Source organism: Canis aureus, chromosome 38 (assembly GCF_053574225.1).
Source record: "Canis aureus isolate CA01 chromosome 38, VMU_Caureus_v.1.0, whole genome shotgun sequence".
Classification (NCBI taxonomy): domain Eukaryota; kingdom Metazoa; phylum Chordata; class Mammalia; order Carnivora; family Canidae; genus Canis; species Canis aureus.
Genome location: NC_135648.1, coordinates 22,760,860 through 22,777,059, shown reverse-complemented (window position 1 = coordinate 22,777,059; position 16,200 = coordinate 22,760,860). Strand labels below are relative to the sequence as shown.

The window sequence follows — 16,200 nt, the reverse complement described above, 5'->3', positions numbered from 1 at the left end:
TTGTGGTTGCCAGGGGATGGGAGAGGAAAGAATGGGGAGTGACTGTTTACAGGTATGAGGTTTCTTTGGGGGATAATGAAAATGTTCTGGAATTACGTAGTGGTGATGGGTGCACAGCCTTGTATATAGACAGAAAACCACTAAATTGTATATTTTAAAAGGGCAAATTTTATGGTATGTAAGTTCTCACATTTTTTAAAAAGGCCCCTTGAATGTACTGTGGGCACAAAATCCTCTCCTCCCTCTGAGGATGTCCAAGGTGGTGGTGGCAGTGATGGTGGTGATGATGGCGGTGGTGGTGGTGGTGGTGGTGGTGGTGTTTATGTTTTCTCTGGCTCTACATAGTACCTGCTTTTTCAAGTTGTTTTCTGTTTACTTTGGCTTATGGTTTTTAAATATTTGATGCTTTCCTCAAAAATCTAATAATCCTTGGCTGCTGGTTCACATTTACTAGTGAGGCATTTTGAAGCTGCCTGGAAGCTCTACTTGCGTGGCCAGAGCTTGTTAACTGCTGGTCTCCCCACAGGGGCAGGGGGGTATCAGTGGAGCCCCCAGATGTGGCCATCTGCCCAGCCACCAGCATTTCTAAAGCCAGCAGGAGGAAATGCAAGGGGCTCTGCCACGGGCTTGCAAACTTGCAGCAAACCCCCATTTTTCAAAATATTGTCCCATCTCCGCCCATGTCCCTAAGCCAACACTTGCTGGGGTCAGTCTCCCTGATGAATAAAGTTCTCTCCAAGATGCCGTCAGGTAAAGCAGGGGTAGCTCTGTGGTGAAATGGGGGTGAGGAATCACTCTGGGGGATTACTCTCCTGGTTTGGACCCCACTCTATACCCTATCTTCAGATGTCACCAATTTCCAAGCCTTTCTGTGGTTCTAGGGCAAAAATCTGCCCCTTTCTCATTGGTTCCTCCATCTGGGTCTCCAGGTTTCTCGCTATCTACACAGGTCACTTAGCTTCTCAACTCCCAAAATGGCATAGGCGTTGCTGATTGGCTGTGTTCTCCTTCCCTTGACCTTGTGGCCTTGCATCTTTTTGACTCCTTTGCTCTTACTTGGGTGTGGCAGCAGACAGGAACATGAAGGTGCTCTGTCTACCAGGTTTAATCGAAGTCCTTCTTTGCTTTGTCGTTTGAAAAACAGCAGACAGTTGGCGCTATCAGGTTTCCGATGAGACGATTTCTCCTGTACCAGGCAAACCCGACCTGACATGAAATAGTGCAGTGCTGAGCTGTATGGGCCGAGAGCCTGATCCGGGAAGATGTCCAGGTACAGGGCTGAGTTCGATGACTTTGCCCGGGCTAGCCATCCTCTCTGCAGCTCTGTCCTACTCAGCTGCATTATATGGGGAGAATTACAGGGCAGTCTCTACTCCATGGATCCATGAAGGGCTATGATGGATCCCTTGAGATGTCAAGGGTCTAGTATACCTCAGTCGCTATGGAAACTGGTTCCCTGGTGACAGTCGGGCTTAGTGATATCCACAATGGTGTGATGTAAATGGATTCTGGCTCTGGCAATGGGCAGAGAGCAGTCCTTACAGAGGGGGTCATGCTTACCCTAAGGGCCAGCCATCGCCTTCAGGACATCTCCTGGGTCTCTCCCTGAGCACCTAACGTGGGGTCTGGCTTGGAGCACCTCAGCTCAGAAGAGAGGAGGACAAGAACCAGGAAGGAGAGAGTGAGCCTGTTTGGCCCAAGATCTGGAATCACTTGGTGCCTCTGGAGCTGCTTCCCAATTAGCCCCCCAGGACTTCGGTTTCATGTTCACCCAAGCGAGGGAGAGTGGGTTCAGAGCTCTTTCAGTGGCCAGCCTTCGCAGCGCGTGCTGGGGTGGGCAGGAGATAGTTCAAAAGTCGCTTGTGTTTGGCTTTGAAATGTACCAGTATCCCCCTTCCCCTACATATTTACTATGCAAATGAGTTAATACAAATTAAGTGCTTACAACAGCCTGGCTCATGGTAAGTGCCTTATAAGTGGTTGCTATTATTATTATTATTATTACCAAGATTGTATTTAGCTTGGATCTGTATGAAAACAAATTTGCACGCCCTCCCTCTCTGCAACTCCCTGGACTTAGAAAATGCATGAGATAGAGACCCAGAGATTGAGAACTCCTGGGTTTTTGACTCCTCTTTACGCGACAGGGAATACACCCCCGTACAAATATTTTGCTTATTGATTCTCCCCATTCACTATATCCGGGAGCTCGCGGCTTGTCACTTCACCAAGAACCAATGGGCTGCTTGTGAGGTCTCCCCCTCCAGGCTGCCCTCATGATAGTCCCTCCCCGGTGGAGGGGTGAGATGCCCAGCTGCTCCTCCTTCCTGCTCTTCCTCCCTGCTTTGTCCCTACTGCTCCAGAACATCCCTGGTCTTGAAATGGCCTTGGCTTGCTTGGGCTGGGGGTGGGGGTGGGGGCGGGGGCAGGGTGCACTCTCCTTTCCAGCTGTGGGCACCCACCGGCTCTCCTGACCCCCTCCAGCTGCTCCTCCTCACTTTCTCTCACGGCTCCCTCTCTCCAGCCTTCTCTGTCCTCCTCATGCCTCCTTTTCTCTCGCTTTCCCCTGAGCCGGGAGCCCCTTAAGGGCAAACTGTCAGTCTTTGTAGCCTGAACGTCCAGCACAGGGCCTGGTACATGGTAGATGCTCAAAATATCTGTTTCCCTTCTTTTTGGAATGACAGAGCCCTCCTGTGTTGTCTCATTTCTGTATTTGCTTCGTGTCCTCTTCCTGTCCCCCCTCTGCCCCCCACACCCTTGGGCTGCGGCCCCACCTGACGGGTGTGAAGGGGACGGGGTTTCCCAGGTGCTGGGAAGCCTGTCTGACCTCGGCTGCAGGGATGACCTGAGGGGGTGCTCCGCTCAGCCTGTCACGACTGCTACCTCCTGATGAGGAGTAGGCTTGTTCTATACAATTTCCATCTCATTTGTCTTTTCATTTGTACCTTAAATTGGCCACTTTCATCTGGAATGTGCTTAACTCTCTGGCAGTCCACGCACAACAAATGAGTGGCCCCAGCAACTGACAGACCGGCAGGGGAATGGGCGCTGGTCCCCCACGGCAGCAGGATAATGGGTACTGAGCCCCCAGAAGCACTAATGCTTGAAGGCCAGTGACCAAAAGTGATCCCCACAAGGCTCGAGGAAGGGAGCACAGAGGGGAAGCTGCAACCAGAGGGGTTTATTGTTAGGACCTGGAAAAATCTATTTTCTTTCTTTTTTAATTTATTCCTATCTATCTGCCTGCCTACGCACCTATCAGGGGAAGGGGAAGTGCAGGGAATGGGAGAGAAGTTGTTTGGGTTTTTAGAAGTAGGCAGTATGAGATAACACTGAGTGAAAGAAGCCAAGAACTCCAATCTTACGAAATTCAGAAACAGTGAAACTAATCTATGTCGCTGGAATGCTGATTAGTGGCCACCCCTTCAGGTGTTATCTGAGCGTCAGGGTGTGCGAGGGAGCCTTGGTGGGGGCTACAAGGGTTCTGTGCCCTCATCTGGGCTGTGGTCACATGGTGGGTATTATAAAGCCTGTGTACAAATGCATCTAGTTGCACACTTAACGATTTGCGTGTGTATGAGTTCCACCTCAGTAAAAATGAGGCAAAAAAAGACAACAATGGTTTTCAGATTTTACAGTGCATAAGAATCACATGGGAACTTATTTACAATGCAGTGTTTAGTTGGTCTGGAGTGCTGTCTGGGAATGCGCATTGTTAACATCCTCCCCAAGGGTGGTTTCTGAGATAGGTGGTCCACAGACAAGACTACACAGGGGCCTGGCCATCTGCCCAGTCAAATGGCCTAAGTGCCATCCTGCTGGGAGCCCTGAGGGCTGGCTGGTTAAGGATTCCCAGACGCCCTTGGCAGGGAGGGTAAGAGGTTGGCCACACTGCAGCATAAAGGAAACAGTAGTGGGAAACAGGGGTGCAGTTCTCTGGGCTAAGAAGGATTGGGACAGGGGCACCTAGGTGGCTCAGTCAAGCATCTGCCTTTGGTTCAGGTCATCATGCTAGAGTCCTGGGATGGAGCCCCGCATGGGCTCCCTTCCCTGCTCAATACGGAGTCTGCTTCTCCCTTTCTCCCTGCTTGTTTTCTCTTGCTTGCTTACTCGTTCACTTACTCTCTCTCTAATAAAATCTTTAAAAAAAAAAAAAAAAAGGATCAGAACAGGGATGTGTCTCCTCATCAGGGAAAAGCATTATTTTGAGCAAGGGGCCCTCTCCAGTACTCCTGCCCCTGGGCACCGTGGCCCAGGACGGCTGGGCCTTCATCATGGAGAACCTGCTGCTCAGAAGCTGCAGTGGCTAGGGAAGCAGAGGTGGAGCGCCACGGAATGGCCCACTGACTCTACGGGGACTGGGGACTCGGTATGAACAGTCATGCATTTCTCAGCAAGCACCTGCTGCCGGACAGGAAGGAGGGATCCAAGCCTGAAGACACATGGCTAAAGAGGAGACCCTGGGGAGAGTGCAGACAGGGTGGTATTGCCACAGCCGAATGCCAGGACAGGCCGAATGTCTGTAAATGTATGCAAAGGATGTCTGCTGAGCTGACCTTGACTTGAAGGCCTGGGAGAGCTAAGATACAGGGATGGGAGCAACGTCTGAGGAGCATTTACCATATGCCTGACCGTTTACAAGCACCATGGCATCTGGCTTTCATGATAATTCCTTGGCCTGGCTTACTTATGTCCACCTTACAGAAGATGAAGTCATGACGAAGACACATTCACCAACTCTTCCAAGCCACAGATTCCCAGACAGCTGGACTCTGAACTCACTCAGTTCCATAGGACTCAAGCCCCTCGGTCTTTCCCTGCCCCCTGCTACCTCTCCCTCTCAACCTCTAAGGGTGACAGCACATTTAGGAATTTGCAAAAATGCTTTCTCACACATTATCTTATTTGATTCTTGCAAACATCTTGTGTTAGACAGGTATGGATGAAAAACTGACCTTCAGGTAAGGAATAATCTGTTCAAGGTCAAACAACTGATAACTTGCTGGGAACAAGGCCTTAGGCATGGGTCAGATGGCTAGAAATGTGCCTCGTCTGGACACTGAGAAACAGAGCCCAGCCCTGTTATAAGTCATCTGGGAGGATCTGGGGATGCTACTGCCTAGGGCACAGCTTGGTTTCATGATGACTGGAAATTGGTTTTACTAACCTCCCCCATCTAGGGACTGAAATGGAAAGCTGGCCTCAGCAGGGACAAAGAGGCCGGGAAAGCTCTGGTGAGCTGCTTAAGATTATACAGGACACTAAGGTGGGAGCTGAGATCAGAACCTATGTTTGCTCAACTGGATCATTTCCAGAGGCCTTTCGGGATATTCTTTCGATCTCAGGTGCTTTGCCTCAGAGGCCCTCCCCTTCATCCTTCATTTGGAAAATGAACTAGCTGATGCCAAAGGTGCAAAGGAAGCATCAGCCAATGTTGGGGGTTGAGGGGAGAGGGCACGACAGTAGCCCCTGGGAGTCTTCACAGTTCCTCTGGCAAAGAGCATCCAGGGGCATCAGCCCATGGACCTGGGGGCACGTCAGCAAGGTGCAAGTAGGGACTGGGATGTCACACTGGATCGCTGCCCTGACCCCACCCCTAAGGGATTTCCCTAGGCATTTTCACCGGTGAACACGGCCATTAAAGGGATCGACATACAACAGGTGAGGAACACATTGATTAGAAAGCTGTGTTCTGGGGTGACCTGGCAGCATCTGGACTGCTCTGGCTTGTCAAGTGGCAGCCACCATGGACCTTCCATTCTGCTCACATGTGCACTGGAGGATTATCCCCTTGGTGGCTTCCTTCCAGCAAACATTCTTTGCCCATCCTGGTTTCTTCTCACCGTCTACTTTGGGAAATGAAACCAGTGTTCTCCAAGTCAGATCTAATTAGACCAGCAAGTCGGTGGCACAAGGCTCATCAAAGCACACACCAAGCACGAGTGGAAACACTGTTTGGATTATCCTGCAAGCCACTCCTTTGCCTATTTGTCTCCTTGGATTATCCATTCTCTGCTTCTCGCCTTCCATCACCTCCCTAATGGAGAAGCAGGACGCAGTCCCCACAGGCTGGCATTCATCTTCCCAGCCTGACCCTCTTGCAGGCTATTAAGCTGCAGCTGCAAGATCGTGGAGGGGAGAAATATGAGAGCAGCGCAGAGAGACCAGTGGAGGGCAAATGGGACTCTTTTAGAACCGGGTCCATTGGTAAGTCAGGCCAGGAAGAAACGGTCTCAAGCTCTGGGAAGAGGAATGCTCCCCAGATGGCAAGGCCAAGAGAACGGACCTCCTCGCTGGGTTGCTCACAGGAGGCCAGGCCAGGAGGGTCTCTGCAGAAGGGTGGGCGGCGTGGGAAACAGGCCAGGGCTGTCCCTGCCTCCATGAGAGATTTAGCAGTTCTCCCCGCCCCTGGTCCTCTCCTCCCAGAGCACTGCAGGAGGAAGTACGGGAGCCGGCAGCCCAGCCCTATTATGGATTCAGGATTCCAGCTTCGCCCGCCCTCTGCTGCAATCCTTCCATTCCTCTCCCACTGCCGCCCTGGCACACTCTGCAGAGCCCTCTTCTACATCTGCTGCTCTCCGTGCTCCCAGCGGCACCCTGTCCTCCGCGAGGACGAGCTGGTGGGCTCATGGGGCCTGCGCGCGGGGCAGGCCTCACCTCCTTTGCCCACCCCCTCGCTGCCCACTCCCTCTGGCTTCCCTCGGACTTGGGAGAAGGTTTCCTCCCTGAAACACCCCCCACTTCCCCTCCCCTCCTTGGGCAAACCTAGTCCTTCACCCCCCCTCTCCCAGACCTTTGAAAACCACCATCAAAATGCTCCTCTGCCCGTTACTCCCTCTAAACACAGCGCTTCACGCAGATGCTCCGTGAGCCGCTTCTCAGTCTCCCAGCTCTGCTCCATTCAGCAGCATTTCTCAGCGGTGGCTCCGGAGCTCTGGCCAGAATCACCCCGCAAGGCTAAAACCCTTCCTTCTGGGGGTGCTCTCCCCGGCACCTGTGCTTCCAGTGCTCACCCTCCCTCTGGGACCAGCCCCTCCTTACCGGCCTCAGCCTCATAGAGCCTCCGGTCCCCCTGGCCCCACTTTCTGACCTGCCCTTCCTCCCAGCACACCCTCTGCTTCCCCGGCTGCCCCTGCCCATCACTGTGGTTTACTCTTCTTTGGCTCCTCCTCTGAAGTGCCTCTGACAACACACAGTGGTGTGCACCCCCAGGGGTCTGAGGACATCATCCCAGATGACCTGCCCAAAGGTCAAAATTCCTCTGAAGTCCTGTTTTATGCCACTTTGTGAACTCCCCCCTCGCTCTCTATTTGCTTCTGTCCCAGTCCCTCCCCAAGTCTGAGTCACTGGTGGGGGAGGGGCACGGCTGGGAAGCACGTTCCCAGGCTTATTCTTCAGCTGGGGCCTGTGTCTCCCATCCTCCAGGACACCTTCTCCAATTAACATGGTCTCTTGTTTTCCCCAATGACCACTGGCTTCAGGGCCTGTACAACGGAGTTTGGCATTTAATTATTTCTTAATGGCCCTCAAGGAAGTGCTAATGGGTCGACCTAAGGACCTACCCCGTTTTATCTGTCCTCTGAGGTGTGACCCTGGGTGAAGCCTTGACTGGAATAAAACCACAGGTTCCCTTGGAGGCCCTGGGACACGTTTCCCCAATACCCTCTGTGAGTCCCACCCTGGAGACCGCACTTATCTCCAATGTGTTGCTGGAGGCTGGGGCAGGCTCCCTGTCACCTTGCCCCTCCCAACAGGGGGAAGGCAGAGATGTGTACACAAACCCATCTCCTGGGCGCCATGCCCAGGAGAGACTGGTCTGACTTGTGGTTCCTTTCCAATCACTTAATCGCATTTGGCTCTCCACACCTGAGGTTGAGGACTTCCAGCAGCTCCACAAATCCTCCTTAATTAAACCTCCGGAGGGCCCTGCCGAGTGGCAGTAACTCGGCTCTTCTACAGGCACAAACAGCCTGGCGGACTTTTCAGCCTCGGGTGGGCACGTTCGGGACCCAACCGGTTGTTTCTGTGGGCTGAACCAGCGCAACACGACCCAGAAGCAGCATAGCCTGACCTGGGAACAGCTGAGAGGGCAGTGGTGACAAGAAGCAGGAGCCTCGAGGATTTCCCTGCATTGTGCTAAAATGAGCAACCTGCAAATTAGATGCAAAATACCATGCGAATATGGCATATATTAATTTGGAACCAATAGCTCTGGGCATTTTAGGCAATTAAGTGCCAGCCCTGTGTGTGATCATATTTACTGCCCCAATTTTCCTTTTCTGATATTCCAAGAAAACCCTAAAGTACAGTTATGTAAGATATTGAGAGGGACCTATATTCTCTCGCAAATGTCCAGGCACAGGGATAAGTTAGATGTGGCTGCTACCTAAGTGGATATAAGATACCATCTCATCCACATCCTTACTGGCGAGCCTCTACTGAGCACCTACTCAGTGCAAAACACCAGAGAGGAACGTGAAGTGTCCTCAACGAGTTGAGCTTGGTACGATAGACAACTATTGGGTGCCTACTTAACATAAATTAAGTGCCACTTACTGTGTAACCCTGGACAAATTTGTTGTCTCCCTTGAAATGGGGTAACGCCAATGTGTTGTGTGCATGAATAGTTAAACTGCAGGACATCCCTATCACAGGATACCACTCAGCAACACAGAGGAGCAAACTACCAATATAGGCAACAGCCTGGATGAACCTCAAGGAAATTATGCTGATAGAAAAAGAAAAGCCAATAACAAAAGATGATAGACTGTATGCTTCCATTTATGTAACACTTGTGAGCTAACAGAATCCTAGACATGGAGGGCAGAGGAGTGGCTGTCAGAGTTTAGGGATGGGGTGTGTGTGGCTCTAAAGGTTGGCACAGGGAGCCCGGTGATGGTACAGGTAAATAACCTTGATTGTGGTGGTGGTTACACAAAGCTACACACACACAAAATGAATGCATATATGACTGATGAAATTTGGATGAGCTCTATGACTTACATCAATGTCAGCTTCCTGGTTTTGGTATTGCACTAACCTGTGTATGCCGTTAATATGGGAAGGGCTGGATGAAGGATACTCAGGCCTCCCTTATACATTTCTTTGCAGTTCTAGTGAACCTATGCATATTTACAAAGTTTTTTTTTTTTTTAAATAGGATATAGTACCTACAGCATAAGGCTATTTTTGAGATCTGATGAGTTAATACCAAGCACTTAACATAGCATGTAGCACATCATAAGCCTTCGTTATATATTGTTGTTGTTACTACAACACACCAGGCACTGGAGTGCTAACATGAATAAGGCACAGTCAGTGTCCTTGAGGAGCTTCCTATCCAGCAGAAGAGGGAGACACAGCAAAGAGAGATTTTTAATAGGATATGTTGAGTGTGCCCACTATATGGGAGGAGTTCTGTGGGTTTGGGGGAAGGTTTCCTGGAAGAGATGTCATTAGAGCCAAGTATTGAAGCATGGCAAGAGTCACCCAGGCAGAAGGAACAGTTCGAGCAAAACTTAGAGGTATGAGCAGCATGGGATGGCTGAGGAACCAGGGGCAGTTGGTCTTACTTGGCTATTTGGGAGGCGAAGAGTGGCAGGGGAAGAGGTTGGCTAAGTAGGCATAAGTCAAGCCAGGAAGGCTGTGTGTGTTTCAAGAGTCCAGATTTATTTATTTTTTTTTTAAGATTTTATGTATTTATTCATAGACACAGAGAGAGAAGCAGAGACACAGGCAGAGGGAGAGAAGCAGGCTCCATGCAGGGAGCCCGATGTGGGACTCGATGCAGTCAAACTGCATGTCACATTCCAGACCCACCTTCTTCCCACCTGACATGGGTTTCTGGATTTTGGGGACTGTTCTGGTACCACTCCTCCTCCCTCTACTGTGGATAATCCAGTCCCTCTTTTCTACAAGCCTGTGTACGGAGCAGTACAGAGAGAGCATAGAAGCAGGGCCACAAGCACCAACCCCAACCTATGGAAAAGCCACTAAGCCTTCCCGAGCTGTAGGTTCCCCTACTGTGAAACAAGGGTTCATAAGACACCAGAGGCTGGGGTGTGGCCCAAGGGACACAGCAAAATCCAACACCATAATGTACGTGAAAGAGCTCTGTAGGTTGTAAGGAAGCGTTCAGATATCAGAGATTATTGTTATTGCTCCTGAAAGAGCTATTGGTTCTTTCAACCTGCACCTCTGGTTGGAAAATCAGACTAAACCCCCTTTGAATCTAGGCAAAGTCTTTAGTTAGAAACAGACAGAAAAAGGAAAGGAAAAGAGAGAGGAACAGGGGCCAGGCAGTGGTTATCTGGTCTACCAATGCCACACTCAGGGGCAGCTTTTCCCATGAGATCCTTTTGGTATCTAAAGGTCTTTCACTAGGAGAGAAAATGAGTGTGAAAAGTCAGAGGTGACAGAACATGAGAGACTCCTGACTCTGGGAAACAAACGAGGAGTAGTGGAAGGGGAGGTGGGCGGGGGAATGGGGTGACTGGGTGACGGGCACTGAGCGGGGCACTTGACGGGTTGAGCATGTTTTGTTTTGTTTTTTTTTTTAAGATTTTATTTATTTATTCATAGAGACAGGGAGAGAGAGAGGCAGAGACACAGGCAGAGGGAGAAGTAGGCATCATACCGAGAGCCTGGCGCGGGACTTGATCCAGGGCCTCCAGGATCATGCCCTGGGCTGCAGGCGACGCCAAACTGCTGCGCCACCGGGGCTGCCCGAGCACTGGATGTTATACTATATGTTGGCAGATCAAACTCCAATAAAAAGAAAATATACAAAAAAAAAAAAAAAAAAAAAGGTCTTTCACTAACAAATTCACTCCCTAAATGTTTTTTGAACGCCTAATAGGTGCCAGGCACCAGTGCCATAATGGTGAACTAAACAGATAGGGCCCTTGCTCTCATGGGGTCACAGTCTACTGGCAAAGACAGACATTTATCTAATAAACACCCAATTATATAAATTAGATATCATGATGCATCTTATGGGAAGGAAGCATAACGGGACATTGTAAGAGTGTCTACCGTGGGCCTGATAAGATTCTGGAGGTACCCTCCAGAAAGGACGAGCTATTTGGACAGGAAAAGGAGGCTTTTCAAAGGAAGGGCTATTTGGACTGAGATCTGAAAGATCAAGGGAATCTAGGGAGGACACGTATGGGCGGAAAGAGTGACTGAGGGTCAGGAAACAGCGTGCGTCAAGGCCATGAGGCCAAAAAGAGCCTAGCAGTCAAAGAACTGGAAGAAGCCAATGTGCGGAGTGCAGCACAAGGGAGGGCACAGGGAAGCACGTGTTTTAAGAGTACAAGAAATGGTGACAGCATCAGACTTGTGTCTTTAAAGGTCATTCTGGCGGCTATTTGGAGACGGGGCTTGAAGTGCAAGGGTAGATGCATGTGTACCAGTCACATGGTGACCCCAGCACAGAAGGCTGGGGTAAAGTGGAGGCTGTGGAGACGGGGAGGGATGGCTGGTTCTTGGTGCTATCCAGGGAGACAGGCACCAGTGAGGGACCAGATGGAGGGGGGTGAGGAGAAGTGTGGACAGTCACTGCCAGCGTACACAACTGGCCAGAGGAGGTGCCATCCACAAACACAGGCAACACTGGAGGGGGATGTGGCAAGGGGTGGGAAGGCAGCGAGGGATTTAGGAGGAGAATCATGGCTGTCTTTAGATACACCAAGTCCGAGGTTTCCTGAGACTTCCAACTGAGTCAACTGGGCAGGTGGATGTAAGGATGTGGACGGAGATGAAAAGATGCAGGCTAGAAGTGTATTTTTGAATGTCAATTGCACGTGGCTGATAACAGAAACCTTTCATGAGATGGCCTAGGGACAAGTGTCTAGTTGGGAAGAGAATGTCTTGAACCAGACCAGATAGAACGCCAACGCTTAGAGATGGAGAAGGGAAGGATGAGTCAGCAAGATGACTTGGGAGTGAGCAGAAAAGCCAGGAATATGGGGCCAGAGAAGCCAAGGCAAAGGAAAGTGTCAGAAAGGAGTGAAAAATGCTTCTGAGAACTAAAATAGGCTTATGGAGAGCTGTTTCGGGAGAGTGATGGGGGAGGAAGCCAGGCCCGTGTGGGGCATAGGAAGAAGGGGGGGGCAGACGTGAGGAGCACTTGGTCAACTCTTCCAAGAGACGTGGCTCAGAAGGAGAAAGGACACAAGGTACGAGCAGGGAGTGGAGCTAGGCTTGAGGAAGGCTTTTGCTTTTGTTGTTGAAGATGGGAGAAGCTTGAGCACAGCAGGAAGGATGTTCTTGAGGAGCCCAGAGGAGGGGATCAAGAGCATAGGTTGGCGGAGAAGTGGACTGGGATGGAAACATGGCGTCCTCTGCCGAAGCAGGACGGGGGAGGGAGGACTGGCACACAGGCAGGTGTGTGTGTGGGCAGGGGGTTGGCGTGATGCGTTGAGGGGTCCCACCTGATGACTTGTATTTCTCTGGCAAGTGGGAGGTGAGGTCCTCTGCTGAGAGTGACGTGTAGGTCGAGGTCTGGGGAAGAAGGTGGGAATCAGGAGAGAGACAGCCAGGGGGGTAATGTGGTGGGAACACCAGGTATTTCTGAAGAATAAGGTGGGTTAGTGACGGTGAATTTCTGGAAATACCGATCTGCCTCATTTTGTGTCTTTTCTAAGCGAGTGGAGTTATCCAGATGCAGGCGGAAAGCAGCAGATAGTGATTAATCCAGAACTGGGGATCTGGCAGACTGGGGCAATAAAATGACAGAGGGTCAAGAGAACTTGGGAATTTTGGAGGGGGTGGTTCTTAAAATGATGGGACATGGGATGTATCTGGACTCAGAGAAGGGAAGGCAGAAGGAGGCAATTGGTGGCAAGAGACAAGAGGAGCCAAGGGTGCCAAGGGACCAAAGATCCCAAAGAGCCCACAGAATGGTTGGGTGGGAGCCACTGGACAAGCAAGCTTGGTGGCCAGGGGGAGGTGGTGACCAGAAAGCAGAATGCTCTACCAGGTGATCTTTGGGTGATGGCAGATTTTCAGATGACTGGCTGAGGTGGGAAGGTGCTAATGGGTCTGGGGGTAGTAAGAGTGACCCATGGAGTCAATAGTCTCACCCAGGACAGTGCGTGGACTGGGAAAGGGAAGAATGTCTATGGGCAGATGACAAAGGCTTCACTGCGGCATGAGAAGAGTGGCTGGTGATGATGGGGAGGATGCAGCCTGATTTTATGAGATTTGGAGAACAACAGTGTTTTAGAGAAGAAATTATATTCCCTTGCATCTGAAGTACATTCTCCACAGTGAAAGTTCAGGAAAGAAAATGGAAGGAGTCTTAAGAGGTAATAGACACGGCACAGGGTCAGAAGTTAGGAGACTCATATGTAGTCCTGATGAGACTATCATACTGTGTGACCTTGGGCAAGTCTTTTCCCCTGCTTGAGTCTCAGATTTCTCATCAATAAAAACAGTTAGGGGGTTGGCTAAGCTAAACCTTTCCAACTGATGTTAGGGAGCCATGAATAGGTTCAGGTGTGCTGAGATATTAACACCCAGCCCCCCCACAGCCCTTGGGTCAGAGTCCCTGAGTCGACATCTGTTTACATGTGCTATAACGCAAGAAGGTGGGGGAAGTGTGGGCCAGACACTCTCCAGGGCCCCAGCTATGTCTGACATTCCGTTTTGCCCATCTCCGCTGCTCAGTCTTGGAGGGGGCTTTGGGGAGGCTGTAGAAGAACAGACAGGCTCCTGCTGCAGGCACAGGTCCATGTGCTGGCAGAGATGGGAGCCAGGTCTCCTAGCTGCCCCCTGCTGCTCTCGCCTCTGGCCCAGCACCAGCCGAGGGAGCCGTGACGTGCTCAGGTGCCCAGGTGAGGGTAGATGCATCAGCCTCTCTTCTGTCTGGTGGCTGGGTGGTCCCTGATGGCCCCCTCAAGCTTCAGCAGTGGCTTACAAAAGTGGAGGAGCAGCCTCCCACTGGCTCCTTCACCCACTTTCCAGTTGCAAAAACAGACTCACTGTTTCTGAGGAGTCAGGCAGCAGGTCTCTCTGCACAGGCCCAGACAGAGCCTTCACAAAGCCTTCACCTTTCTCCTGGGGCCAGCCACTTCTCAGAAATCCATGGACGGTCCACTTCTGTGGTTGACTTTGGACTACCCTCTCTCTCCTTCCATCTCCTGCCAGGTGCGCTATGCTTAGAGAAGGTACACACGGCCTAATTCCACCCTAATCATAAAATATCAGGAAAGACCCAGCGCTTGACCTAGCACTTTGTACACAGTAGATAATAAATATTTACTGAATAAATGAAGACTATGCTCAAATATTTAAAAAAAGAAAACCCTACCAAGCCCAATGGGATTTTTAAAATTATTGATCACATTGCTCCTGCTTATTTGTGTAGATAAAAGATCACTTTTAAAATTCTTCAGTATTTACTGGTGCTTACTAGATGCCATGCATTTTACAAGTCTGAGCTGATTTCCTTTCCAGAATCCCATTTTACAGATAAGCACTCCAAGGCTCAAAATGAGGTTAAGAAACCTGTCCGAGGTCATAGAGCTGGTAAGCAGTGGCCACGGGATCCTAACCCAACTTTAGAAACCGTGAGCTTTGCGGCGCACCAGGCTGCCTCTAAGGATACACAGAACAGAGTGGAGAGAGACGGGACTAAAGGGGGAGGCAGAGAAGTGTGCAGGGGGGCGGTAGCAACGCAGTCGGGGGCTCCCTACCGCCTTAGCCCTGGGAACTGCTTTTGAGGTTGGGACAAGTTTTGCTGAAGAAAAGTGACAAGTGTCAGGCCCTCGCTCATCTCGCCCCCTTTGATTGCTGGGCCGGCCTACCTGTGCAATCTGGCGTTTCATTGGGCGCTGCCGGCTTGCGTCTCTGTCCTGGCAACCAGCCTTCCCTGCTTCCCTCCCCAGGGCAGTGACTAGGGGCCCAGGGAGCAGGCAGGGGAGCGGCAGGAAACCCAAGCGCTCTGACCTGCCAGGGATGAACTGGGCTGTTGCCTGCCCCCCACGCCTGTCCCCGCTGCCTGACAGGTGAGCAGCTGTGCTCTACATCTGTCTGTACATCTGTCTCCCTCCCAGGGGCCCGGAGAGAGCTGATGCTCCCGAGACAGGAGGCCCTGGATCTCCCTTACTCCAGAGATTAATCGACAGGAACTAGAAGGGCGGGGCGGGATGAAGTGTGCCTCTTTCCCACCCAAACGCCACCTCCCGCCACCCCCCACCCCCCACCTCACCAGCTCCCCCAGCTCTGCCTGCCAAGCTCTGCAAATTACCACACATGCCAATAAGTCATTAGAAACCAGACCGGCAAATGCAGGGTTGCCATGGCGACCGATACCAGGCGCGGGCAGCCCTGGCCGACCCGTGGCTCAGGTGTGCCTGGGGAGAGCCGGGAGGGCCCACAGGCCTGATGGAGGCAAGGGAAGGTGCTCTGCTGTCAGGGTGCGGATTCTGGGCCCTTCCCCCTCCGGGGCCAGCCCTGCTGCCTGCCAAGAGCTGGGGTGATGGGGTGAAAGCACGGCAGGGCTGCGGGAGGGCACGGGGAGGGCACCGGGAGGGCAGGTGTGCCGGGCGGGCCGGGCCGAGCCGAGCCTCCACCTGAGGAGGAGGGCGCAGTGATAAGGCCCAGCTGGGGTGGGCCTGGGCCGAGCCGACAGCCTGGCTTTGGAGGGAACAGCTCAGGGGCGGGCTGAGGGCAGGGCCAGCGCTCATGCCACACTCTCCACTCTCCCGTTTTCCTGAGCTCAGAACTCACTCTTGCTTCCGCGGCGCCTAGCGCAGCACCGGGCCTTTGTAGGTAAAGACACACACGCAGCGTTGGTTGAAAATGGAGAGCGATGAGCGAAGGCTTGTAAGCACCCGAGATTTCAGACAAGACAGGAGCGGCCCCGCTCTTTCACTAGCTCAGTGTGGTCTCCGACACAGCCCCTTCTCTCGGGCCTCAGTTCCATCAGCTGGAAAATAACGGATCACGTCTCACACATTGTGCATCTCCAAGCACACTCCCCAGAGCTGGCGAGTCGCGCAGGGGCTCCTCTGAAGTTCTGGGCCAGGAGGAGGCCGAGGCCGTGGGGTTCGGGTCCACCGGCTGGGCTCTACCTGCAGCAGCTTTCTTATCAATCCCCTGCTGCTGCTGTAACGTCTTACCACAAAATTAGTGGCTTCGGACAACCAATTTGTCATCTCATGGTTCAGAAGCCAGAAGTCCAAAATGGGTCTC

General features: G+C 51.8%; 1 protein-coding gene across 6 annotated transcripts in view; it reads right to left on the bottom strand.

The window, feature by feature from the left end:
- The window catches only part of LRRN2 (leucine rich repeat neuronal 2), a 61,555-nt gene that overhangs the window by 34,828 nt on the left and 10,527 nt on the right, over positions 1-16,200 (bottom strand). For 2 of the 6 annotated variants that reach the window (XM_077886941.1, XM_077886942.1), the window contains exon 4: positions 15,736-15,934. The exons of the other annotated variants lie outside the window; for them this stretch is intronic. The gene's annotated coding sequence lies outside the window, so the exon portion shown is untranslated. The remainder of the gene's footprint in view (positions 1-15,735; positions 15,935-16,200) is intronic. 6 annotated transcript variants of the gene reach the window in all.